Source organism: Urocampus carinirostris, chromosome 10 (genome assembly GCF_059441175.1).
Source record: "Urocampus carinirostris isolate Australia breed hairy pipefish chromosome 10, RoL_Ucar_1.0, whole genome shotgun sequence".
Lineage (NCBI taxonomy): Eukaryota > Metazoa > Chordata > Actinopteri > Syngnathiformes > Syngnathidae > Urocampus > Urocampus carinirostris.
The window spans coordinates 14382918-14410182 of record NC_142358.1 but is presented as its reverse complement, the minus strand read 5'-3'; the positions used below and the strand labels follow the sequence as shown (position 1 = coordinate 14410182).

At 42.7% G+C, this 27265-nt stretch overlaps 1 protein-coding gene across 1 annotated transcript in view; it reads left to right on the top strand.

Moving 5' to 3' along the window:
• slc8a2b (solute carrier family 8 member 2b) overlaps positions 1–27265 on the top strand; it is a 125662-nt gene that overhangs the window by 49612 nt on the left and 48785 nt on the right. The window contains exon 2 of the mRNA XM_088344981.1: positions 20897–20973. The gene's annotated coding sequence lies outside the window, so the exon portion shown is untranslated. The remainder of the gene's footprint in view (positions 1–20896; positions 20974–27265) is intronic.

The following is a 27265-nucleotide window of genomic DNA, read 5'->3' as shown; positions in this document are numbered from 1 at the left end:
TCCTGTGGTGTGTTTCAGGCAAGTACAGCCTCTCTCAGCCAGGTTGAAGTTTGCTCCCCTATATGAATCAGATAGTACCTGTTTCCTAGTTTACCAGTGCAGAAAAAGCCCCCTGATCTGACTCAGATACAGCACCTTCATCATCTGGTAGCCATGGTTCTTCAGTGCAAAGCGTCATCCCACTCCTCAGTGATGCCGGGTCCCCGAATTAACTGGAAGCGACATGTGACAATACTAATACTAGATCCTAAATTACTGGGGAAATGGTTTTGAGTATCATATTGAACAATACGCATTTCATGACTGGTGGCTTTTATATTTTTGGTGAAAAACAAACTTTGTGGCAATGACGTTACGTCCTTTTGTTTTTGTGACATAATAAAGACTCTTTGTTGTATATGGTGGGTTGGTTGGTTAGTCGGTTGCTTGGTTGCTCAGTCGTTTGCTTGGTAGCTTGGTTGCGGGTTTCTTGGTTGCTTGGATCCCTTAACCGCTATGGTTGTAACGGCACAATTTTATGTGGTGTGTCTTGGGCAAGTACACTCTGGAGGTGCCCTTGCCTCTCCAGGCCCACATATTTTGTATTTTGTACTAATATGTATTTAAATGATAAATAACTGGCTGTATAAATAAAATGAAACTAAAGGAATATATGACCCAAAATAAGTCAGTTAAAATGTAAAATAAGTTCCATGACTAAACTAAATAAAACTTTTTTTAAATGAGAGGGAAACTCATGACAATATATTCAGTGGCACGTTTCAATATTCTAACACTACTCAAGAGAGAGAAATATGCACAGATATTAGTCAGGGCAAAATCATTATATCGAACAGGGTGCCTCCCTCGCCCCAAAAAGTAAAACCTTATGCATAATAATTATATATAATATAATATAATTATTATAATAATAATAATTGTTCTTTTTTGGAATAAAATTTGTTTCTCGGATTTCTCCGGCGCCGTCACGAATGGCAGCCACTCCAGCAGCTCCCGTGTTATTTTCGATTGTTCTCAGTTATTTTCGATTGTTCTCAGCTTAGGGATGCTGCTGGAAAAGTGAATTTCCCTTCGGGGATGAATAAAGTATCTATCTATCTATCTATCTAATAATAAAAACAAATATGGAAAACCACCAGCTGCACACTTTACATCCTGCAAAGTACTTTCTATTCTGTGCAAGTCCATTCCAAGTGCCACATGGGCTTGTAATGTTTACTAAAGGAAGCAATAAATATTTAAATTAATAGTTCGGTGTAACAAAAGCTGTTCTAACAAATGTCTCCCTGCTACCCTCATTACAGTTTTTGGACAAGAGCCTTTAGGAATAAGCCGTAGGAATAGAAATCCCCGTATTTTCATTGTGTCTGTATGGATGAGCAGACATTTGTTGCCCAACAACATGTTGCGCAGGACAAAGACTAGGAACCTTCCCGTGGTGTCCTGCGAAGGGCTCTCTCCCGGGGGAGCCTTACGAATCCAACTCAGTCCACTCAGACTCGCTCTTTCTTTCTTGCTTGCTCCTCTCTCCTTCTTTGTCTCTCCTTTTCTCTCTTCCCCCTTTACACTCTTGTCTCTCATTTTCTCTATCCCTCTCTTTCCTACTCTCTCCCCACCTCTCTCACTCTCTTTTCCTCCTTTTTGCCTTTTTTCCCCTTTTTTCTTTCTGTCTTTTTCTCTTTCTATCTGTCCCTCTCTTTCTCTCTCTTCTACTCTCCTCTCTCTGTTCTTCTTAGGGCGGGCGACTTCGAGAGCAACCCTGGCCCCCAGTCCAAATGCCAGTGGTGCTTTCGAACCATTCGCTGCGACCACACCCCAATCACCTGTACTACCTGCCCACGGGGCTTCCATAAATCATGCACCGGCCTGTCCGAACGTACTAAGGACTTTAGAGGCTTCGTCTACTTGGTTTGCTTGGGTCGCAAACCGTCAGGCCTGGCGGCACAGGACAGTCGCAGCCCCCTCTCCTTCGGAGAACTACGGAGCCTCCCACGAGCGAGTCTGGCGCTACTATGGATTACCTTAGGCGCCTTGAGTGACTCAACGACGACGACGACAACATGTTGCTGCTTTGCCGCACCTGCGCACACGGCAGCTCGAATAATTACGTAGAATCGGTCCCCGTCTTCCTGTTTATTTTATAGTGCACTGCCTCGTCGATTGCAGCGATGTTAGCGTGCACCGGGGTGTCACTCATGCGTCAACAACTCTGTAACACCGCAATATTTGAAGTCTGATCAATATTTTACCGTCAGGATGCTATAAAATCAGTCTAGACTTCGGAAATGGATAACTTATTCAAGTTTTTTTTCATAAGTGGAGGTAATTCTCCCTTATAATATTAGATAAAATGTTCTAATGTTTAAAACTTTTAGTAATTCTATTATAGGGGGCTGAGGTGTGCCGTAAAACTGAATCCTTGGTCTCACTATTGCCCTCTCCTATGAGACAGGAGAATTGCGTGCCTCACTCTGCATATAATCTGTAATACTGTTATGATTTCGGGTTGACCCAAATGCAGAAACGCATGAGCGGAGGCTAGGGTGCTCGAAAAAAGAATGACATTTATTAAGAATATACAGAAACAAAGTAACAAATGGTCATAAAGACATTTAAACTGTCTGAACTAGAAACAAAAAACAAACCTCACAAACCAGGATGGAACTAGAAAACACAGCCTCACCTACCGTCCCTGATTGTACGTCAGTGGTATGGCGCTTTAATCCAGTTTTCGAGAGTAGGGAGCTAGCGTGTGTGCACAACGAGAAATTTCCGCTCAAATCTCTTAAGTAAATACTCTGCACCCTGCCATCGTCAAGGCGACAGCCATGCCTAAACGTTTTATGTCTCTGATGATTTCTTCCCGGATACAGTAATGGGCATAGTGAGGGGCTGCTGCCTGATAATTGGCTTCCCGGGAGAGGGTCAGAGGGGAGTTGTCCGTGCACACAAGCACGCGCTAGCACATGTTTGTACGAAAACGGCAAAAGATGCCGCTATCCATAACAGCAACTATAATTGGGGGCCTTTGTCTGGTGTGTGCGTGCTACAAGTTCAGTGGAAAGTGTTTTGGGCCTTGTGCACGTACACTACTTACGCACACTAATGAGACCATTAAGAACATGGACGATGAAAGTGTTCATCTTTATCACTGGTTAGCCCCCTAACCTATCACGTCTCAAACATATATAGCAATCTTCAAAATAGGATGATACATTGTAAAGGAGGAGGAACACACACAAGCACACAAGAATTTATATGTATACATTCTTGAGGAATTAGATCTGTGCTTTAATCAACTGTGGGACCCCTCTAATGATTAATGTTCAACTTTGTAATAAATATACTAGTAGCTTTTGGACTGCTCTTTTGGTAAAAGAACGATGGGGACTGCCTCAGTCCTCGCACTTGTGAATTCCTACAGCCATTGCCTGTGACTCATTTGTGCACAGAAAATTCTGTAAATAAAGGAAGGAACTGCTCATCTCCAGCTCTTATTTTGACCAACCTGTCATGGGCTCTCTTGAGACGATGCTGAAGTATAATGCAGAGGCACATATTTGGGCAATTAAACGGTTGTCCTTTATAAGGGTAGTGTTCGTCACATGGAATGGCAGGCAGAGAGGCAACAGTATCAAGAATACCAGAGCCAATCAAATGTTACCAAATAGTCAAAAGATTTGGCGATCAAGTGAGTCCAAACAGCAAAATGTACTGTAAAAAAGAACTTTATCTTGTAGTATTCATAGTCTGAGTGGTCTGGCAGGGGTTTGGTACACCGATTAGACAAGAGCACTGTGACAGGGATGCTTGGAACCGGACAGCCAGGAAACAAGGGGACAAAGTACCGAAAAAGGAATGAGGACAAGTCGTAAAAGGAAATTAAGACAAGTGACAACAACTTTGAGAAGGAAAACAGAACTCGGAAGTGAGTGATCAAATAAGGTTAGTGAATACGGTAGCTCTTACTGTAGTTTTAATTCCATGCACCTAATAATCCAGTGTGCTTTCTAAAACATACAACAAAAGTGGGGGTGAGGGAGGGGCCATGCCTTACAGTGAAGAAAATATGGTAATTGTATTTTTTTGTTCTGAAGCATCCCTTTTATACGGTGGCCAAGAGGTGCAAAACACTTTTACATATCGTAAAACAAAATGAGTTTTGAAACAAATGTACATTGTTTAGCACGTCTGCAGCAGAGTTCTGAGGACATGGGATCAAATCCAGCTACCAGCCTTCCTGTGCGGAGTTTGCATGTTCTCGCCGTGCTTGCGTGATTTTCCTCCCGTATTCCCCCAAAAAACATGGGTCAAATTGTCCCTAGGTGTGAATGAGCGAGTGAGTTGTCTGTCCCTGTGTGCCCTGCAACTGTCTGGCAATCAGTTCAGGGTGTCCCCTGCCCACTGCCCAAAGATAGCTGGGATTGTCTCCAGCACTCCAGTGACCCTACTCATGATAAATGGTGTAGATAATGGATGGATAGATAAATACTTTAGTGGTACGGTCATGTCACAATATCATCAGGACTGGCAAAGATAATTCTCTAGGACACAGTTCAAAGGGGCAGGAGAAGAGGATGACTGAAAAAAAAAACTGGGTCTACAACATTAAGGAATGGACAGGTGGCGGTTTTGCATCAACAGACGCTATGGAATCCTTTATTTGGAAGCTCATCAAACAATATATATCCACTGTTGAAACCCATTATAAAGAAAACCCAAAGAACAAACTGTAAACACCGCAAAACGAGTAAGCAGTAGAACGGGTGCAGCTGTCCACACAGCCTGCGCACTGAGGATAAGCGGTGCAGATAATGGACGGATGGAGAGAGAACAACTTAACAAGACACAAATACTTTTACAAATCCCAAAACACTTTTACATCTCAAAGTTTACCGGACGGGGAATGTCCCAACTCTCGGTTTCAACTGGAAGTGACGGTGAGAAGCAACTGATACAAGGGGTTAATGTTGATGGTGAAACATGCATACTTGTTTTGTCCCGTTTTGTGGGGAACACACGAGCCGCTTAACACAGTTTTGCTTTTCGTGTAGTCGGTCCTTGGAGTTTTTAAATACTGTCCATGTCCTCGCTGCTTGTGGTTCACCATCAACATTAGCTTCTCGTGTGTAAAATTGTTTTCTAAAAGGTAAAAGTCTTTTACACAATGTAAAAGTGTTTTGCACTTCTCCCCCACCGTACTTTTAGGTTCGGTCGAGCTATCCCAAGTAGTGCCTTAATTTACATCAAGTCTGCCCCAGTATTAGAAGAGAATAGAAAGATTTGGTGCACACGTCTGTCAAAATTCAACCCACAAAACAATCTCAAGAAACAGTGCCTGAAAACACAACAAACAGGCAATGTGCCGTTTGGCTTTGAAGCAGCCTCCGAGGGGTCGTTTTGCTCACTTTCAGTCGTCTTTCTCGTGTGAAGAAAAAAAAAGGAACTCAACACTTCGCTCTCTGCGTTCCACTTTGCCACAGACGCTCTCTCCGCCTACTTCCTTCATCTCCCTCTTTCCACTTTCCCGTGTTTATCTTCTTCTGTTGCATCAGAATATTCTGGTGTGTCTATTTTGTGTGTGCGCAGGCGCATGTGTGCAAGCAAGAGGCTTCCATCTATGCAAATCCCCAATCAAGTTATCTGATCTCATCTAAATAGCAATGACTCCGGGTTGATTGCCGTATATGAGCACACGCTCGGTCACACACGGATTCCGTGTTGGAAACTAATGAGGGCATGGAAAGAAAGCGAGACCATTGTAATTACTGAAGGTGGCTGGCAGAAGATAAATGGCACGTCATATACACATGCACGTGCACGCTAAATAAAGTTTACACACCGACCTTAGGAAGACGGGGGCGGAAGAGTGAAGTTGGCACCGAAAGGTGGAATGTCAAATAAAAGAGCATTTCCACCTTTTACATAGCAGTGCATTAATTCCGTCAGTTTACACTGGCATATATCCATTTGGATTAGGATCAAATCACAAATGAGATTGTTGTTGTATTGAAATATTATACTGCCTATATTTAGTCATGATCGTATAGTTTCTACATGTATACTTAATTTGTTTAGTCGTAATGATGTAACCTTGTGTTCTAGTATAAGTCATAAGTGGCCTTGAGTGCCATTGTTAGATATGAAGTGATACCTCTACTAACGAATTTAATTCATTCTGGTAGTAGCTTCGTAACTTGAGAAATTTGTAAGTAGGGACGCATTTTGAATGGAAATGCGCTAATCTGTTCTAAGCTCGGCAAAAGTACAGTATATTTTTTTTAATAAATCACAAAAGAGTATCAAAACACAAAGAAATACATGTTAAAATTAGATTACTAACTAAGAAACTTAAAATGTGAGGCACATAATGTAAAAAACAAAAGAATAAAGGAATTAATAAAAAATATTATTTTCCCTTTTTGCCTTGCGTTTCTTGAAAGACTGATCCAATGACGTCTTCTTTTGCTGGCTTTTGACAGTCGATAACCCAACTTGTCAACGATCTTTCCAGGTGATTCTTTTCCAAAAATTCCGAGACTTTGTTGAATTTTTCCAAAATGTTTTTAATTTGGGCTTATTGAATGACGGCCACGTCCTTGTCCCCGCTATCTTGCCGTAACCCCTCCTCCTCCTCGTCTCTGAACTCTGAACTGTGTCGGTGACATGAAGAGTATGCTGGGAGCCAGGCAGATTTTAGGCGATAGTCCGTTTGTTCATGTTCGGGAAACTATAGGAGCGGCTGATAGCAGCACATACTGAACTGTATTTTTAATTTTGTATCCTAAAACGCGTTTGTAATTAGAGGCAACATTTTCCCGTTCAGGTACTTTGTAACCTGAAACTTTCCGATGTAGAGACATTCATAAGTAGAGGTACCACTGTATCACCTTACTTTTGGAGTGAAAAACACAATGAGAGATAGGAAAGATCAATTTCATCTTATGAGGAGATGAGTAAACAAGCACATTTCTGAGTACTACCCTAAAAGATCACATCAAGCGAAGTCCAACTCATAACTGTTGAACACATACAATTTATTTCCTCAGGGAAAAGTTGAGCGGTTTGAGCAAGATTCCCCAAAGATGACGAGGTTGCAGTCAGTCGAACAGTGCTCTGCTCAACTATGTACTTATTCAATCCTTTCAATTATTATTTTTTTATATAAGAATTACGGTCAACCACCTCAGTCTTTGCATTTGTGAATTCCCACACGCATTGCCTCTTGATCATTTATACCCAGAATATTCTGTAAGGAACTGCTCATCTCCAGCTCTTATTTTTACCGACCCCTCATCTCATAAACCGGACATAAAAACAAAAAGCTGTTCCTTAACAAGATCCAAGCTTGTCCCTGTCGTTTGTTTTCCTTTATGATGCAAAAAGCATGACTCTGAATCACAGCAATTTTGTATTGACCATGAGGCATTTGCTGCTCATGTGTTTTGCTATCACAGACAATGGCTGCAGCACGTCACAAGAGTGAAGACGGAAAGAGCTTACAATTATTTAACTAAAATGGGTGTTCCAGAATCTGGAATGAAATCTAAATTGAAAAAAAAACCGAAGCTGTTCATAGAACTGAGTCTTTGTCTTTACCGGTTCTAACATAAACAGCAAGCTCTATCCATTTTTGGGTAATGACATTAATAGGTTATTTGAAAGCGGGTTTTTATAACCTGAATAATCGAACCTTCACCAGGGCCTTGTCTTGTTGCAAGTCGTCTTTTTCTTATTCCTCATTTTTGTTTGATTAGGGTAGCAAGCAGTCAGCTTTCAAAATAAAAGCTGTCAAAAAGATTTGCAGTTCCTTAAGATTTTATCTACTGAATATTCTGGGCATAAATGAGCTTCAGAAAATGGCTGTAGCGGTTCACATGCAATATATTTTGTGACATATTACAATCTTACATTGACCTAGAAACAGTTGCCCGTGTTTGAGCGACAAAACGCTTGCAGTGGTCTCAGGGTGACACACCCGATTGTTTCTCCCAGCAGCATGTCAGGATCTCATCTCCTGTTCCGAGCCAGGAAACACTCCATACGTCGACAAAAGCCAACAAATAGTTTCCCCTGCTGGCACCTTTCCACTCGCACTCAGCATCTGAATGGCTCACCGCTTGGAGGGAGGCCAATAACGAGTAAAGACTTTCCTCTCGACCGTGTCCCCGTAAGGGCGCGTTGATGGGCTTAGAGATGCTCGGCTGCAACTTGCTTAAGCGTGCTGCAAACATGCTTGTGCAAGGACAGTAACTCTGCGTTATTCAGATGCTGCATTCAAGCATTTGTAAAAAGGGAAAGCTGGGATCTACAATCTTTATTGGTTTGTTAGATTAAAAAAAAACTTAAAGGTACAGTATTATTTAGTGCCTTCTAGTGGGAAAACGACTTCATTCATTAAAAGGAAATTGTCACGGTTGCCATGGTGCCCAATTGGCCCCGCATGTGTGGTGCCAGCTGCGGCTCATTGGGGCAGTAGCTCAGGAGGTAGAGCGCTCGTCTTGGGATCAAGAGATCGCAGTTCGAATCCCGGCTCCTCCGTGTTACATGTCAAAGTGTCCTTGGGTAAGACACTGAACCCCTAATGCCCCCAATCAGCAGGTTTGCGCCTTACATGGCTGCATGGCCGCTATTGGTAAATGTGAAGCACCTTGTAAAGCGCTTTGGGAAGTCTTCATTGACTTGAAAAGCGCTATATAAATGCAGATCATTTCATTTCATCATTGACAGATTGGCTTTCCGTCTATTTAAGCTCAGTGCTCTCGTTCTTCGTTTGTCAGTCCGTCAACGAAACTCTGTTCCGCAAGACGTGGGTTCTGACTCGCTCCTGTTTCCTGTTGGCATTTCCTGTCCGGTATTGTTCCCGTTTATTTTTGTCATGTTTAATATCGGTTTCCAGTTTTGTTTCCGTCTATTTTTGTCCCGTTTATTATTTTCTCCAGTTTTTGTTCCCGTCTAGTTTGTCCTGTTTTATTTCGATATCCTGTTTCATTATCAATCCTGTCTGTCCCGTCCTGTCCTGTCCCATCGGTCTGATATCTACTCGGGAAATTGGTATCGATCTTGTCGGCCTCTGGCTTCCTATCATTTCACGCCAGACTGCTGCCTAACTTGCATGACTCTCCATTCCCCATAAAATAAAAGGCTTGTGTGAAAAATGTTACGTGTTTGGATCCTGATCCTGTTCTGGTTCCAGACAGAAATGATTGAAAACAATTTCAGAAATACATGAACTATGATATAAACATGGATTTTTTCAAGTACTGGTTTGTCAAGGAATTTGCATTAATTTTACAGAGCATGAGCCTGCCCTAAAGAGAGCTGACATTATTTTCCGTCATCCTGCTGCTACGGGTACCCATAAACCTTATAAAAGGCTCAAGGAAAAATGCTGTGGTTCAGTCATTTTGAGGTTCTATCCATCCTTTTGCTATTTAGCACTCGGTTGCACCACATATTAAAGCAACATGTAGTGGTCAAACATTACACAGTGTCCGTTTAATCATCCAGTTTTTTTTGTCTAAATGTTTGAGGGGAATCATGTAATTTTAATTTTAATTTAATTACCATTTGAAAAAGATCTTTTATATTGATTTTAAAACATTTTATAGGAAAGCATGCATTTCAAAATATGAACGTATCTTGTCTTTAAAAAGGTCAATCTAGAAAAAGACGCAATTTTTCTTTTGTTTGTACCAGGGGTGTCCAAACTACAGACCGCAACAAATTCTGAAAATATTGTTGAATATGGCCCACACATGGAGCTTGAGCTCAACTCTGTTGCACTTCTCAGTTTTAACACTAGATGAAGCAAGTAACGGAAAAGGTGCGTCTCCACCTTTGGGATCCCCTGAACTGAAAAACATTGGAATATTGTTTTCTTTGCTTATTTAATGAACCTTCTTGTCATTCATTTGAACTGTCATTGAAATTCAAAGTGTATTACTGTGTAACTTATTCTGACACAAAATAGATTGATTGTTAATTCGAAACCCTTTCAGTGCAGATAAACGTAAATTTTGCTACTAAAAATAGGTTGACAACGAAATTAGAGTAGATGACCGGCTATCAAACTGAAAAATAAATAAAACATCCATCCATTCATCCATTTTCTGCATTGCTTATCTTCAGTAAGGTCACCGGGGTGCTGGAGCCCATCCCAGCTATCTCCGGGCAGTGGGCAGGGGACACCCTGAACTGGTTGCCAGCCAGTCGCAGAGCACACAGGGACAGACAACTCACTTGGTTATTCACACCTAGGGACAATTTGGACCGGCCAATTGACCTGATATGCATGTTTTTGGAATTTGGGAGGAAGCCGAAGTGGCCGGAACTCCACAGAGGTTCGATCTCATGACCTCAGAAATGTGCCGCACACGCGGTAACCACTGCCCCGCCATGCTGCCCGAAATTAAACTAATTAATTAATTAATTCAATATTACAACACCATCCCAGTTGATTTGTTCAGTTGATTTGTTTAGTACAACGTTTCTGTTATCAAGAATTGCCCTTATCACAATACTCGTTTCATTTGAACTGCTATTTTTTTCTCGTTCATTTCAATTGTGTATTTGTATACTTGTATCGAGTGTGTAGCAGTACCTTTGATATCTGTCATGTAAAACGCTGCTATTAATTTTCTAATTCAGCATTGAGAAAGGAAGGACTACGTTTTTTTTCAGTGTACGGATTATTATTTGTCATTTTGTTGTTATGGGGGCATTTTGCAACCCGCCCGTTGTTCGACCCGGCAATTCCCCGTTGCCGGGGAGGTGGCATCGTTCTATAGCTGCTTTCATTTCGGCCATTTACTGTACAAAGAGCCGGCACTGATGTCTTTCTTCTGAGAACAACCTTGTTCTCATTTCTCACTAATTGTATTCAACTCCAATCAGCTTCAAGCGTTCGTAATTACTCCTCGCTTGTATCGCCGGCGGACATTTTTGCCGTTCTCCTTTTGTACTGATCACTCTCCTGATTCTTGTATTCAGGCTGAATGATAACAAATAAAGTGGGATTTGCATGCACTACAGGGAGCAGCAGAGCCAACAAAAATGTTTGTTATTCGGCACCACCCCTCAACCTTTTATCCTTACCAAACTTGTCCCCCGTTAGTCTATGCCTGCTTTTGCACTTTTGGTTAACCATATACTGTTGTAATATTGAAATGTGTCACTGCGTATATAGTCATAATTCCATGAGATTTGAAGTTATATCATTTTCATTAATTCAACCAACATATCAATATTCTGGTTACATTAATAATTTTGTGGTATGCATATTATCCTTATCCGTATATTTGAATGAAGTATCTACTTCTTGTTGTATTCACTTGACGCCTCAATGTATCCATTCATCCAGAGATTATTTTTTCTCAACATTGTTCTAAGTGGTGTTAAGTGGTGATTTACTGTTGGAGGGGAGGCCCTTGCATTGAGTCTTAAACCACCTGGACAAAGACTGATTTTAAGATGGGATTTAGGAAATTTTCCTCTGACTAACGTTTCGTTTTTGTCATAGCCTGCAGTGTTCCTCCCTTCTGGTATAAAAATGATTGTCAGCCATTGTGAAAAGGCACTTGTGAAACTATTACAAATTAAAAGCAGGAAAGTCTGCATTGTCTGCAGAAAATCATGTTTAATGAAATGAAATGAAATGAAATGATCTGCATTTATACAGCGCTTTTCAAGTCAAGACTTCCCAAAGCGCTTTACAGTGTGCTTCACATTTCCCAATCGCCATGTAAGGCGCTAACCTGCTTATTGGGGGTATTGGGGGTTCAGTGTCTTACCCAAGGACAATTCGACAAGTAACACAGAGGCGGCGGGAATCGAACTGAGATCTCTAGATCCCAAGACGAGCACTCTACCTCCTGAGCTAACGCCGCCCCAATGAAAACAATGTAAATTTCTGAACGTGTTTGAATTGAAAGACATTAGCAAAAAGTTATATAAATTGCAACAGAATCATAAAAGTTAACAGATATGCTTTTCTCCGAATCAGTAGATGCAAAAGCGTGTGACATGCCAATGTAAAAGTCTTTTTACGATTTAATGCTGGCTTTAAGAAAAGTGTCTTGCTGTTTGTACCTAAAATCCAATTTATTTACAGAGAATGAATGCACTGATCAATAAGGTTTTAAATTCCAGGGACCTGACACATTCAGACAACATTCGCTGCACGCACAAAGGCATTCCAGACCTGACAATAATAAACTAACACTTTTTTGAACAACTATTGTTTTCATTTAGATTTATTGGTGGATATGAAGACTGACTGTAAAACCACAGAGGAAGAAACACAATTCCAATCAACTGGTAATATAATCACAATTTTGGACAACAAAAACATTCCAAAAATAAAGCTGTTTGTGAAAAAGAAGAAAAAAATAACATGGGAAAAAGAGGAATGTGGTAGTCATTTTTGTGCTGGGCTTATTTGCTCTACACAGGGTACAGGGAGAAACATCAAAACAGAAAGCAACAATCCAACAGCCTCTGCTGTCGGCATAGTCATTATATTCAGGGTTCTTGATAAGGGTCGGGTACAGACGATTAGAGGAGGGCTATCTGCCCACTGCACCCTCTAGTGGATGGTGGCGTGCTGAATCCTAACCCCCTGTACTTAAAAGCAACCGGAACAATGTTTTGTCAAAGTCCAAATGTGTCACCTGATTATCTTATGGCAAAAGGACGGGGCATGTGGTGCCTTCTTGTGATGTTTTCGGGCGATTTATGGAGAACGTTGGAATTATAAAAAGTGCACACTTTTTTTCTCTATATATTTTATTGTGTAGATCGGATAAACGGATTAACACATATTCTCGCTCCTGATTAATCTTATTTGCATTTTTATCCTGTTTCTTCTCAAAAAATTGCAGCTTCCCAATAAAACTCCAAACATATTCATTTTTCTGCTTCTATAATATTTCTTTCCCCAAACGATGCATTTAATGGGGCATGGTGTCCATAAAATTGCCGATTTTAATAGGCAGGCGTTGTTACCAACATAGAATTTTCAAAACGCACGCACAGGAAACATGTCGAACTGATCGGGAAGTCGATCCAAGTGCAACAGAGTATAGGCACAAACAACTAGCTGTCAATCAAAGTAAATTGTGCCACCGAGAGGGAAACACTGGAGACAAATCACACTCACGAGATTATCTCTGTGAGTGATAAGAACGTTATGGTCGAAGGCCCGGGTGGCATCATTCTCCGCAGTTGGAGCTTGTCAAAATAAATGAATCCAATAACTCTCCAGTGTGTCGTCCCACCAAGATTCCTCTCCCCCCTCCTGGCTATAAGCATCCGTTTTGAATAGAATAAGGCTATTAGAGAACTTCAAATTCCACCTACCAATGAGAGTAGAATTATTTGAAATAAAAACCCGATTTATTTGGACTTATTGACAAGTAGAATGAAGAGCGGCAGCCGAGGAGTTGATTTGTGTTTCCGGACTACTTTTGTTTTCTTTTACATTTGAAATAGTACGTAAAGACGTAAATAAACAAACTATTGGCCTACATGGCCCTCGCACCTACTGAGACGTTGCTAGTGGCACTTGTTAATTGCCGCTCCAGCGTTAGCATAATGATAGAATTAATACCAATAATAAGGCATTTAATTGTCATTCAAACCAAGTACACACCCCTTACAGCTTGTTTGGGGTAATAAGTGGAGGGCTAGAACGTTAGCTAGCTAGCGGCAATGGTGTCCATCTCCAAATGAGCCTGTAATGAGATTTTAAAGCTCTGAGTTATTTCAGACTGTTGACATAATGACGACTCGGTGCTTAATGTTGTCATCTATTACATGTTTCAGCAGCTTAATAATGGGAGACTCTCAAGGGCCGCTGGCCATCGACATGCAAACGATCCCGACTCTTGGATGAGTATTTGCAAAGCACCAATGAAAGAGTCACTTTCTCTTAATTTTTCTTAATCAATTTGATGTGCAGCCTAGAGCTTTTAACTTTGATGAAACTACTTTAGAGCATACCTAAATATTTCTTGAATACTTGTAAACAGTAGCGGCCATCAATCAGAGGCTGATGGGGTCAGGTTTGGATAATTAGAGGTGAACTTTCCACTTTTCCGCCTCAATGATTGTCCCATAGCGTTTGCATTGACATTTCGAAGCAAAGACCTTTATGTCAGTGGAGGAATAAACTCCCAAGAGAGCAGAAAGAAAAAAACGGCACAGGATTAACCGTTGTGAGGAGCGGGCCTTTAGGAATAGGAGAATGTTTTCGAGCCGCGCATTCATTTTCAGTTGCAACAAACATCACGCGTTAATATAGAAGGACATCTACCTTGCCCTTTTGCAGAGTCAGACGGAGAAATTGCTCTGTCAAAAGCGTGACCATGAATAAACTCATGGTAGCTTCATGTCAAATACTATGTGAGTGCGCAGGAAGATAATAATAATAATAATAATAATAATTATAATAGTAATTTTAAGAAGAATACTAAGATGTTGTCAGAGCCCGAACAGACGGAGGACCCAGACGCGTAACTTTTTCACACAAGTTTTATTTCACCGAAATCAGGCAGTCATGCGCGGGACCACAAACGCCAGAAGCAGACGAGATCGAAACCGGACAGGACAGATGTGATCGATACAGGACACAAGGGTAGATACCGGATGGGACAGACGGGATTGATACTGGATACACGAGCAGGATACCGGACAGAGTCAAAACACAAGTCTTGCAAGTGCAGAGGTTTGTTGAAGTACTGACAAGGAGTGAATGAGAGCACTGAGATTAAATAGGAGGGAAGCCAATCACGCAACGAGCAGCAGCAACAAGCAGCAGCAACAAGCAGCAGCAACGAGCAGCAGCAACAAGCAGCAGGAACGAGCAGCAGCAACGAGCAGCAGCAACGAGCTCCAGGTGACTACCTTCTCCACTTCCCCTTGAACTCTTTGTACTACTTCTTCTTTGCGACGACCCCGACAGGCAATAGCCAGGTCGTCTGCGTAGGCGCTGACTAATGTGTTGGTGTCGAAGCGGCCTAGTAGGTCGTCGATGTAGATGACGAAGAGGAGAGGTGATAGGACTGAACCTTGTGGTAGGCCTTCTTTGAAGCAGCGAGTGCGGCCGGTGGCTCCGTTAAGTCTGACCTTTGCAATACGATTTGTCAGCCAGGTAGAGACCCACTCGATGAAACGCCGGGGAAGGCCGAGGCGCAGCATCTTGTGTGTCAATTGTGTTCGGTTGACTGTGTCGTACGCCTTTGAGAAATCAAACAGTGTTAGGATAGTCCTCTCTCGGGCTTTCGATTGCATACCGTCGCTGATGAATTGTGACAGTCGTAGACATTGGTCTGTGGTGCATCGACCTTTACGGAAGCCTGCTTGCCATGGACTCAAAAGTTCTTGGTCTTCGAGCGTCCAGCTGAGGCGGTTTACAATCATGCGCTCCGTTAGTTTAGATAGAGAGGAAGTGAGGGCGATTGGTCGGTATGAGGACACATCTTTGGGGTCTTTACCCTTTTTAAGGAAGGGTACGATAGTTGCTCTTCGCCACGACTGTGGACACCAGCTCTCTATCCAACTATAATTGATGATGTTGAGGAGGACTGGCATGATTTCATTAGGTAGGTGTCGGAGATGATCGGGGGCCACTTCGTCTGGTCCTCCTGCTTTGCCTGCCTTTATCATTTTGATAGCTGATTGTAGCTCCGGGAGTGTAAAGGGTACTTCCGAAGCCCACCTAGGTGTTCTTCGTAGGGCATTTAATTGTCTGCGGACCTGCTTTTTCATCGCCCTTATTTCTCTGTCCACACTGCGGGCACTGACCTTCGCATACTCTTGGATAAATGCAGAAGCTTTAGCAGAGTCCGAGGTGTACTCTTTGCCGTTGTATATGAGGGAGCGGTTTTCCGGACCACGTTGTGATCCGTTCAGACGTTTAACAAGGCCCCAAGCTTTGTTGGAGTCCTTTGAGAGGCTGATGTCTGCAAGATGTTTCTGCCAGACCGCTCTTTTCTCCCTCTTTGTTCTTTCTGCCACCTCCCTAGATTTGTCCAGCCAGGCTTTCCGGTTGACTTTCAGATTCCTGCGGAGTTTGTTGCGTTCTTTAATAAGTTCGCGTAGTTCGTTAGTCATCCACAGTCTATCCGTTTGGCATTGAACTTTCATTGGGATAGCGGCTTTTGAGGCTCTTTTGATGCATTCAAGTAGTGAAACGAGTTGGGCCGTGGGTGAGGGTTCGTCCAGCAGTTGTTGTGAGCTTTCTCGTAGCATCGATGTGAAGAGTTCCCAGTTCGCCTTCTTGAAATTTGGTCGTACTGTACGGAGCTGTCGCGTGATGTTGATGGTTTGCGACCACTGGATGAGGATTGGGAGGTGATCCGAGCTGAGGGCATTGAGCGGCGACCAGGAGTAGAGTTCGGTCTCATCCAGCCGGACAATGGTGAGATCTGGTACGCTCTGGCCTTCGCCTTGCTGATATCTCGCGAAGCGTGTTGCAGTCCCGTTGTTTAAGTAGACCAGCGAGTTCTCGTGCAACCATTCTTGCACATATTTGCCTCTTGCATCGATTTTGACGAACGGATCCCACTCCGGATGATGTGCGTTGAGGTCGGCACACAGTATGTCAGGGTTGTTCACTAGAAGGTTATCCAGTTCCCTCCCTAGGTTTGACTCATCGTGGTTGTGCTCTGATTTTACTGGCGGGAGATAGGCATTTGTAATGGTGATTTGGCGCTTTTTCCCCAATTTCACGGCTATAGACATGAATTCCAGCGAGGCAGGGGGGGTTTTATTGCCAACGGAGTATGGAAGATCTCTCTTCACGAAGAAAAGTAAGCCTCCGCTGCGTTTTATTCTCGTACCACTCCCAGATCTGTCCTGTCGAAGTGTTTCATAACCGGTAATTGCAGGCGTTGGGTCTTCTAGGCCAAGTTTTGTTTCTTGTATAGCGGCTATGTCGATTTTGTGTCTGTATAGCAATTGGGTGAGTTCTATCAGCTTTGTTGCAAGGTAGTCGCAATTCCACTGAAGAATTTTCAGGCCTGTTTTCTTGATGAGGTTTGTTGGCTTCAGGACCGCTTGCGGGACTGGTGGGAGTGGGGTCGTGTACTTTGAAATATCTTCTTCCCTACATGTCTCACACTTCCATCTGCCTGCATCCCTGAGTTTTTGTAGGGCCGTCCTCGTCTCTTTGGCGCATTGAAGATGGAAGCGCCGATTGCATCCCATACAGATAAGTGGGCGGGTCGCATGGCGGAGGGCCGCACTACACGTGGGGCAGGTAGCGTTAGCGTTGGTTTGAGGGCGCTGGATAGACGTGTTCGCCGGAGTGGACTGCGTGGTGGTGGGTGGGGCACAGGCCGGGCAGAGCCAGGGTACGTGCCCCACTTGTTGCCTGGGGATGCCTGAGCAGGTGCGATGGGCCGAAGCACCGCAGGCGCAGTTGATCGGTTGAGTGCCTGCTCGGATTTTGGTACTGCAGATTTGACATTTCCTCGCCTGATGTTGACTGTGCTGTTGTGGGGTCTGAGCCGTCTGTGTGACCGCTGGCTGTGCACAGTTACCGCAGGAAAAGCCTTGAGTTCTCTTTGAATATCGAGATAGGCCACTGCAGCTTCTGTGGTACCTTCGGTCGCACGTCCGGCAGATAACCGGCTGGAAGTCGGCGCGGATTGTTTTGGAGCATCCCTGGCATATGGGGCCAGGGTTCTCTTCCACGTCGCCCGCCCTGATGAGGAGGAGCCGGAGATGGTGGGCGGGTCTAGCATCTCCGGGTGCTAGAAAAACGTAGAACCGAAGCGTTCCGTAGCGGGTGGGAGACGCATTCGTCGGCCTTGTGGCCGTCCACAAGACACCTGACATGGAGGTTGCGTTCCTTGTCTTGCCCTACTGCATCTTAATACAGCCAAATGCCAATCGGTACTGTTCACCCTGGACTCAGCCGAAACAAACTGGCAGCCTGACATTCGCATCGATGGCCTTCCTATCCCGACATTAAAGGAAGCAGTTTTCCTGGGAGTTCAGTATGATCAACGCCTCACATTCGGAGCACACGCCCAAAAAGTCACACTTAATATGAGACGAAAATGAAACCTCCTCCGAATGGTAGGTGGAAGCTCCTGGGGATGGTATCCCGAAGACCTACGCACACTATACCTCGCGCTAGTCCGTAGCATAGCAGAATATGCCGCCCCAGCCTGGACACCATGGTTGGCACAGTCAGGCTTAGATAAACTGGAAGCTGCCCAATTACATGCCGTCAGGGCAATCACAAGACAACTATACTCGACCCCTGCAGACATCGTCCGATATGAAGCCAAAGTACCCCCAATAAAATACCGTTTCGACCAACTTAGCACGCTCATGGCAGAGAAATGGCAAGCCCTGCCTGACTCAGACCCCAGACGACACCTACTGGAAACTAAAGTACACCAGAGACTACAACGTGGAGATTGGCGATCAAAAGTCATCCCCGAACTGCAACGCCTACAAATCTCACCGATGCTAAACACCACTAGACGAGCCCCACCTTGGCTACAGTTCCAACCACTAGAGGTCCGTTTCACCAACATCCAGAAATCGGATCCACTGGAACAGCAACTTATGAAAGCCAACCAAGCCTTTAAAGACTTACCCACATCAGACTTAACCATCTACACTGATGGTTCAGCTGTGGAGGGCTATAAAAATGGTGGAGCAGGAATAGTGGTATATACTGCAGAGAATGAACTCATCAGACGATGGCACTTACCGACTGGTAAATGGGCTAGCTCGTTCCAAGCCGAGAGGACGGCCCTGCATGCAGCCATAAAATGGCTGACCGAACTTACAGATCGCCCCTGGACGTCTGCTACCGTCGCCAGTGACTCGCGCTCACTACTCGAGGCATTAGGCAACCCGCATTCGACAGATGCAGACATCTACGATCTACAGCATCTAATTGCGACCCTCTCCCAGAGGAAAAGAATACAGCTATTGTGGATCCCAGGACATTGCGGACTGCCTGGCAATGAACAAGCCGATGCAGAGGCCTCCCTAGGCTCCAGCCTCCCACAACCGAACCACCCGCTGGACCAACACACTACGAGGGCTCTCATAACACGTAGCTACATACCTACTGCTCCTAGCCATCCTCGCCTCAGCTCATTCCTGAATGTGCTACAAAACCTAACAGAGGAACAATCCCTGCCCAAAGCTGAACGCACAGACCTCATCCGCTTTCGGAGCGGCCACCATCCGCTGCTCCGACGCTGGCAATTCCTCCTCCGCAAGTCGGCCACCGACATCTGTCGACTTTGTGGGGAGAGTGAGGAATCGGCCGAACACCTATGGGTCGATTGCCCCGCCTTCATCGCGGACCGTCAACGATGGGCAGTTGGATCCGAATTCGCGGAACTCGTAGCACGACCGAAGCGTTCCATGTCGTTCCTAAAGATCATCTTTAGACGACTTGAAGCGATCTAGCAGCAGCAGCAGCAGCAACGAGCAGCAGCAACAAGCAGCAGCAACGAGCAGCAGCAACGAGCGGGCCCAAGTGAGGGAAATGGGCAATCGTGACAGATGTGAAATGAGTTCAAAATATACAAAATAAACACATTGCTTATCTGTGTTGTGTTGATTCTACCATAAAATCCATGATCATAAGAAGATGTATGCATCCATCCATCCATTATCTGCACCGATTATCCTCAGTAGGGTCGCGGGGGTGCTGGAGCCCATCGCAGCTATCTTCGGGCAGTGGGCAGGGACACCCTAAACTGGTTGCCAGCCAGTCACAGGGCACATAGGGACAGACAGCTCGCTCATTCACACCTAGGGACAATTTGGACCGGCCAATTAACCTGACATGCATGTTTTTGGAATGTGGGAGGAAACCGGAGTGCCCGGAGGATACCCACGTAAGCACGGGGAGAACATGAAAACTTCACACAGAACGTTTGATCTCATGACTTTAGAAATGTGCCGCACACGCATTAACCACTGTGCCGCCGTGTTGCCCTATAAGAAGATTTAATTGTCTAAAATTTATTTTGTAAACAGCACATAAACAAAACACGCGACTATTCATTCTGGGAGTAGCTTTGTAATCTGAAAACTTCGTAAGTAGAGACGCATTTGGAATGTAAACGCACTAATCTGTTCCAAGCCCCGCAAAAGTACGGTTTGACATTTTTTAAATAAATAACAAAAGAGCATTAAAACATGAAACACATACATGTTAAAATTAGATTACCGCACAAAAAAAACATAAAACAAGAGGCACATAATGTAAAAACTGATCCAATGACGTCTGCTTTTGCTGACTTTTGACTCTTGGAAATGTGCGAGGGCAGATGTAACGAAAGCCTCACAATTCAATACTTTTTCCGGGTGATTCCTTTCCACAAATTCCAAGACTTCATGGAATTTTGCTAAAATGTCTTTAATTTGGGCTGATTGAATGATGGTGCTATCCTCCTCCCTGCTATATTGCCAGCACCTCTAATAAGTTCCAGGGCACGCTTTCTGACTAAACTATGACTATCGTGGCAAAAGAAAATTCTTTTTGCTTCTCCGTGACAATGTACTTCTTACTACAATCAATCCGAATATCTGACAGTTCTGGGTAACATACATCTACAATTTGTACATGTTATGTACTGTCTGGACAAAAATCTGTAAAGAAGTCATAAGACAAGATCCAATGTTTGATAACAAGTACTACACAAAACATAAACAAAACATTCTCTCAAATGATTATGGGTTGATTGGATGTATTCATGGTGGGTTGGTTGGATGGCCAGGTAGGTAGGAAGTTAGGTTGGTAGGTAATAGATAGTAAAAACATCTTCCTTTTTTATGTGCCAGTTATTAACACGCACTGTCAACAAATAGCAATAAGAAGTCATTCATCGATTTTTGTTCTTTCTTCCTGCAGCCAACCACCTGCTGATTAAAAAGAGGAGTTTTTATGTGGCCCCAGAAGGGAAGAGCAGGCATCACCAGAGACTAGCAGTGAGTGTGGTCCACCTTTACAGTCTTTCAAATCTTTTCAATGTTTTTGTCAAGCACGTTTTGGATCTGATGGTGGTGTGAGAGCTTGTTTGTGAAATTATTTTTATTGTTACAATAAATAATTGCCTTTTGATGGTGATGAAGGAAGCTCTTTTCGTGCTCCACGTGTTTGTTTAATCCCAGTCGCGAGGAGGTAGGTTTACAAAGTAAAGTCTGAAAAGTCTTAGCTGTTCTTCTAAAGGTTTCATAAACAGAATATAATGGGCATTAGCCAGCTAGAGGCACTGGGTGTAGGAATTCACAAATGCAAAGACTTGGGTGGTTTACCAATCACTCTAATACAGAAAGGGCAGCCCAAAGGCTGATTGTAAATCTATTTCAAAGTAAAACATTAAATTGATTAGAGCACTGTTATACTGATGACAGCCACATCTTCCTTAGGGAAATCTTGCTCAAATCGATCAACATCGCCTGGGGAAATCAATTGCATTTTGTTTAAGAATGAGTTGGGCATCCTTTGATGAAATGGTTAGCACTGGCACTCAGGAATGTGCTTATTTACATAACTTCACATGATCTGAAATTGATGTTTCCTGTCCCTCATTGTGTATTCCACTCAAAGAAATAGGAGGATAGACCTAACAATGGCAGTTAAGGCCGCATTTATTTGTAAAATAAAACACATCTGAAGTTACATAACTAAGACTCCAGTGAATTCCGGAATACAGAGCACACCTGATGAAAACCCACGTGCGCAAATTAAAGGAAGAAACTAAACTTTGTTTTTGTACAAACCATACCAGATTTGAAGCCACAGGCCATAAAAAATGAGTAATTTATGTCAATTTATTAAAAAAATCAGCAGGGAAATGTCTGGTACAGAAAAGTAGCAAATTGTGTCCACATCTTAACTGGAACAGCAGGTAATATTAATTAAATCTGCAGTAACATACACGCAGGAATGCAACAAAAAATATTCTCAAAACAAAACTCAATGTACTGTACTGACTTATACTCAGAGGCTCGTACAACCACAACAGCATGTACACATACTGAGACGTGCTGCTGATCTTAAGCTCCCCCATCCCTTGCATACATGACAAAGTAATCGAGGGGGACCAAGAATTCCTACTACTACAATTGGCTTGAGTCAAGAACACACTCAATATTCACTAAACAGTCATTCCCCTTCGCTCTTCCCAACCTGACACGGACAATTAAGCCCACATCACAACAAGGGGTGAGTTGCTGTGCCATGCAACCCTTCATCAGCAGAGAGGTCCTACAGCATGCACTGGTTTACCCCCTCTGCATCATATGGGTCGATAGCAGTCATTCTTAACTATCCTTCGCCATTCACACCTTGTCATGATTACTGATTCGGGGCACCTGCGGCTGCCCCGCTGGCGCCAACAGCCCTGGTCGCTGATTGGCTCCTTGCCACTTTTTAACCCCCCCGGCTCCGTTACCTGTGTCAGACCGTTTGCGAACCTATGCACCCAGCTAGGCAAGCTCATACCTTCCGACATTTTCCTGCCCTGTTTTCTCCTGCCTGATACCTGTTGCCGACCTCTTTTCTGAATTGATACCGCCCTTGCTCTCCCGTCCTGGCTAGTGACCAGTATCCCTGCAGCCTACGATTATCCTCGCTCAACCCGGAAGTGCCACTTCTGCGTTCCAGCCACCTGCTGCCTGTGTCCGTCGATCATCGGATCGTGGAAGCAAGCCCTGCTCTCCCTCTTTATCAATAAAACTGAGTAAACGAACGGTACTGGGTCCTGTCTCCGTTTCTGGCTTGTGACACACTTGTCCGTGACACACACTCATGCATCCATTAAATTAACCGATCTACATCCAAAATACGTTTCACCCCATCCATCTAACCATATTTGGGCCCCCCTCTCATTATATTTCCCACCACTTCTGCACTACATATTCTCATAGTCCATCGACCTTCATCCATTCTTTCCACATGTCCAAACCATCTCAGAGCATTTTCATCAACCCCCTCAGCAAGCTCTCTCACCACACCACTTCTTCTCCTTACTTGGTCATTCCTCAACCTATCCATTTGTGTCACTCCACACATACGGTTGATAATAGATGCTAGATCACTAGGGAAAAGTATCACATGGTACAATACTCATTGCATCACTACATAAATGAAGAAACTATACAATCATGACTAAATACAGGCAGGGGATGTTTTTCAATATTACAATAATTATAACCCCAATTAGCATTTGCTACATTATTGTAGCATTAAAGTGATCGCTGCCTGGACTTGGCACTTTTCTCGTGGGCCACGTTTTCTTCTAAGTCCTCTTTCGTGAAGGTTTCGATTAGAATACCAAGCAGATCCGACCCAATTCTGTAACTGTCAATCAATGCACAAACAAAGGGAGCATTCACAGTAACACAAGAACAGCCCGAGCGTGTTGCGTAGCTCCTTTTGCACATGGATTCGTCAACCAGCACGGCAGGGACGTGATTGACGCTTTTGAGTCGAGCAGCCACAAAGAGGCTGATGGCTGGAATGGGCTGCCGCAATGTATTGTGGGTCAAATTAACAATAATGGCTCATTATGTCTATAGGTGACCGTAGCCAAGTTTTGATGAATGGGCATTGTGGAGGCCATTAGTGAGCATGCGTGTGTGTGAATGCGACAATTGTTGCCATGATGGGTTTTTAGGGTGAAGAAATGCTGATGCATCTGTCAGGCTGTAAAAAAGGCAAAAACGTACTAGATTGAAAGGCAGTGCTAGTTTTTAAATTAAAGTATTTGAATAGTGTTGCTCATGCGACTGGTAAATGGGAACGATTGGAATCTGGTGGAGTGAACTGAGCAGTTACGTATATAAAACAAAACAAACTAAACAAAGAAATAATAAAATTGTATAGCCTCCTTTATTGTGTGGTGAAAAGTTTGTAGCGAATCCGATCAATTGTTGCTTTTTTAGCTGCATGCCGCCCCACTAACATGAAAATTAGAAGTTTGTCATATTTTTCTACATTTCTGTGGTGAAAAGAAAACGTATACTTAAATTGAGAAATAATTATTTGTTTTTAAGAATTTTTTTTGTTAAGATATGTCAAAACCAGAACAGATCGCAGACCCAAACGCGTAACAAGTCAGACAAAAGTTTATTGGATAATGGAGGAAGTCAGGTGCGGGGAAACAAATGCCAGCGATCCAGTTATCGCTGGGCAGGAGAAGCAAGGAGCTCACGGGATCGGAGCGTGGTCCGAATGCAGAAACGAGCAGATTTGCTGGAGCAGGAGATTAGAGCGTGGTCGGTGGGCAAAAACGGGTCGAGTAGCCGGAGCAGGAGATTGGAGCATGGCCCTGGGCAAAAACGGGTCACTAGTCGGAGCGGGAGATCAGAGCTTTGTCAAAGGAAGGGAAAAGTTAGAGAGCTGGAGACGATCGGGAAATCCGGGACAGACAAAGAGGATACGGATGAGGACGGGACAGATGGAAGCCAGAGTGCTTGCCTTGCGCATGCGGAGGTTCGCTGATGGTCTGACAAGGAGTTACTAGAGTTCTGAGTTTGAATTGGAGGGGAATCAATCAGGCGATAGGTGAGGGCAATGAGTAATTATAAAAAGATACAGGATTTCACTCATTAATATAATTATTTTTTACAAAGATTAAAAAAATAAGAATTACATGAATAGATACATGGCATCCTTTACATGAGGCAATTTTGCTCATTTTAAAATAGTTATTCTTTTTTTAGTGGAAAACAAGTTTGAAATATAGTAACAATCTTAAAAAATAAAAGATATCGTAATATCACTGATACCAATTGTTCTTACCATTGGTAATTAGTATATATATTTTTTTATAAAATGACTGCAAAATAACTAAAATGTACTGCAAAATAATTTGCCCAATTAGCAGATACTTGGGTAATCTAATTATTTTTTTATTTGTTTTCATTTTAAAATGTATTTCTATTATGTTTTTCTAATGAAATAAGATTTTTGTGCTTGATGAGTCACCCTGCTTAGCTCCAGCATTGTTTTTATCATCTTAGCTAGAAAGAAAAATTATGTTTAAAATAAAATGTTTCTTTCTTAGGAAGAAAAGAATTCTTACAATGAAATATTCTTACAAAAATAGTGTTTTTATTTTAAAAAAATTATCTGTCTAGGGTAAGAAGAAGAAAAGACTGGGAAAGTAAATAAAATACTGTTCGTAATAAGGTAACATTTTCTTTTTGGTAGAGTTATAACCCCTTTTACTACTAAAAGGCGGACATCTCTTAATAATGCTTCAATCTACATTAAAAAAAAGACAAACCTTTGGATCCTGTCAGCCGCAATTGATTTTTTCAGCATTCCAAAAGTCATTTAAGGTAATGAAGACACTTTCAACTGGACGATAAAAACCGGGGGATCAAGAGCAACGAATCGTAATGTTACTTGCCATAAAAGTTGTACTTTAAAAGGACATTGTGAGATATTTAGTGCCTCCTAATACAAAGAAACTTCATTTTTTTAAGAAAGCATTTTTTGTGAATGAGCAAAAATACAGGAAGTATCATATAAATATGTTTTTTCTTATATACTCGTACGTCAAAAACATAAGATGAGGCTCACATAGATGAGCTGACAGGATTGTCTGTCATCTTACTGTATTCCAAAAAACCACAAGAACCTTGCCTTTCGCAGGCTGGGCAAAAAAATTAGGAGAATAATTGTGCGGTTCGGCCACTTTGAGTTTCCAAAGTTTGTGTTTGTCCTGGTGCTTTGTAACACCCGTGTTAGGTTGCACTTCACCAGTAGTTTTTAACTGGTCTGATTTCAGGACCCACCATTGAACCCAATCACAAGCTTTGACCCAAAACAACAACAAAAATCATTTTATCAAGCAGGGATAGAAAAATATATTCATATTTTACTTTTTCTTTTTGACAAAACTAAAAAACCAATGTTAATAGGAATGAGTGGAGAGGTGTTATAAAAGAATAGTGGGATGTTTAGACATGTGGGGGATAGGCAGGGCACCTGTATGATGTGGCATGGGTAAACCAGTGAAAGCTGCCCCGCTGTTGAACAGAAGAGTGTGTTGTGTCACCATGACCCAAGTGACATGGCCGTTTTCTCGTGTCCCGTTTCATCTGGAGGGACGAAAGCATGTCCAACTTAGGTGCCGAGGTGCTTAACTTGTTTGAGTGTTTGGGTAATTGGGTTTGCCATGGTCTCAAAATTTTTGTGTGCATATTTTGCTACTTTTTCCCTTTTTTTTTCCTTTGTTTTTGTGTATGTGTTTGTCTTGCTGTCGGTCACCCCTCTCGAGGGATATGACCAGGGTAGGTAGGTAGGTAGGTAGGTAGGTAGGTAGGTAGGTAGGTAGGTAGGTAGGTAGGTAGGTAGGTAGGTAGGTAGGTAGGTAGGTAGGTAGGTAGGTAGGTAGGTAGGTAGGTAGGTAGGTGGATAGATAGATAGGTGGATAGATAGATAGATAGATAGATAGATAGATAGATAGATAGATAGATAGATAGATAGATAGATAGATAGATAGATAGATAGATAGATAGATAGATAGATAGATAGATAGATAGATAGATAGATAGATAGATAGATAGATAGATAGATAGATAGATAGATAGATAGATAGATAGATAGATAGATAGATAGATAGATAGATAGATAGATAGATAAAATGACCAGCGAAACCAAAACAACTTCAAGTACTGTATGTACAGGCATAAAAGCTTAATTCGCATACAATTGTCACATCCTGAACGAAAGCCGCACCCAAAATATTACTAAAAGGTGTACCTAAACATAGATAATTATTTATTATGTAGATAAAAAGATTGTTATATAAAAGCCAGAAATATCACATTTTATGCCATTTACTGTACCTTTCATCAACGCTTCAGCGGCAGACACTCTGACTCAATTTTCGTAAATCACAATTTTTCTCTCTTTGACTTGATCGTTGTCTCAATTTTCAACTTTTCCCCTTAACACTTACCCATTATTATGGGCAGAAAAGGTAAATACAATTTTCAAAATCACCATAAAATGAAATGTGGTGCCTCTCAAACACAATTGGGATGGTGCTTATGACTATACAGGAAAAAGAGATCAAACAGGGCGTTATTAACAGCTACTGTAAATAACCTTATGTTTTATTTCCTATGATTATTTTGCCAAGGCACAGGCCCCCGACCCACTTAGGGGTGCCAACCAACCAGTTGAGAAACAATACGGCAATATCTAGTGGTCATATTATACCCAATGTCCCGACCAGAACGTAATCAGGACCCATTGCGT